Raw genomic sequence first — 1846 nt, 5'->3', positions numbered from 1 at the left:
GTCACAAAAAAATCTGGGTTCCAAACTCAGCGCGTTTGTAGTATGTCAAAAGTCAACACTTCCACATCAATATTAAAATATGCAGGCAGATTGCCAGACGATTTTGAGATGTAGCCAGGAGGGGATTTTTTACATTTGAACATGCTATTCTTTAGTATTTTTCAAAAACTAATTGTGATTTACACAATGATAATACGTCTCTTGGGAAGGGAAATAATAAGCTCAGAACGTACAGAGAATTTAAAACTAAGTTTGGTTTAGAGAATTACTTACTGGATATTAAGAACTTACGCTGTAGAAAATTGGTCACAAAACTTCGTATTTCTGATCACTGTTTACAAATTGAGTTGGGCAGAAGGTCAAAACCAAGAATTCCGCCTGAATCCAGATTTTGTAAGTTTTGTAAGTCTTCCGTCGAGGATGAATTTCACTATTTAATGAAGTGTCAAAAATATAATAGTGATAGAGAAGTTCTCTTTTCTGCAATGAAGTTGTATTATCCTATATTTGATAGTTTAAATGAAAGAGATAAGTTTTTGTACATTTTAACTTCAGATCATACGCTGTCTCTCATGAAATATATTACAAACACTAGTTTCCCGCAGCAGCTGCAGGTAAAGACATAGACAGCAATGTTTTATGCAATGTTTAGTTTTGTTCTTGCTATACTGCACTTTCCGAAGTGTGTTGTTATGCAATAAAGTGATTATATAAAAGTGATTTTTCAAAAACTTTAGCATTTGGAGAAGAAAAGTGAAAACTGTTCTTAACTGCCCTCCTGCTGTTAAAAGATCTGAGGTAGGGGGCCTACCTCCATGGAAAGGTGTAAGAGTTGAAGTGCCACCAGAATGGCTCACATGGATTTTTCACGAAAAAGAAATCCCGAGACCCTTAGATGTTTTTTTCTTGCTTCCCCTACTAAATAAATCACAATAAAACTGCTAAACGCTCCACTCGTTTGCCATCATCATACACGTTTTCCAACAAACCCACATGCGCTCGTGAGTTGTGCAGTCTGCTTGGTCGATCGATCTCGTAAGCTTACTCGGTGCTGTCACACATAACCTCCGTCCGAAAAACTCTATATGTTGGTTGTCCTTGAATATGCCTATGTTTGTTGTGCATCCGTAGCCCTTGAGACTATTTATGTGTTTTTCAAACATTTGGTGCCCCTCCATTTTCTTGTAATTTGAGTAATATTATGCTATTGATATTTCTTACTTCTTGTAAGATAGAGACACACGTGATGCTTCTCCACAAAATGCAAATTTAACTAGCTGTCTCTTCATTCATTCATTCATTCATTCATTCATTCATTCATTCATTCATTCATTCATTCATTCATTCATTCAAGTTCATTCATTCATTCATCTTTGCTTCATCTTCTTCTTTTGGAGGACACATGAAAGTTGTTCGCACCTACGCTGATCTTCAATGAAACTCCCCTGCAAGTAGTCATTTCCTACATTTTACAAAAGTTTTATGAAAAGAAGTAACACTCACTTATCGCTTGATTCTTCTGTTCAATCAACGGATGTTTTTGCCATAGATATCATCATACTGCAGTTCTCACGGGACATACCTTCTGAAGAGAGTACAGGCTGTTCGCGCTGCCGTTGAGGGCGTAGTTGATAATAAAGTGCTGCCATTAAAGTTTAGCTTGCTCTCTCTCTCTCTCTCTCTCTCTCTCTCTCTCTCTCTCTCTCTCTCTCTCTCTGATTGGTATGCTCTGTTTATAAAAAAGTTTCTCGCACTACTCTTGAAGTCATCATGTGAAATATAGCCCTGTATATGTGTTATTTAAATTCCGACAACGGAAGGAAAAAAATCATTATTACAAAGATCG

Source organism: Ptychodera flava, chromosome 2 (assembly GCF_041260155.1).
Source record: "Ptychodera flava strain L36383 chromosome 2, AS_Pfla_20210202, whole genome shotgun sequence".
In the NCBI taxonomy this organism is placed as follows: domain Eukaryota; kingdom Metazoa; phylum Hemichordata; class Enteropneusta; family Ptychoderidae; genus Ptychodera; species Ptychodera flava.
The sequence above is the reverse complement of the archived record's forward strand: the minus strand, read 5'-3'. Positions refer to the sequence as shown.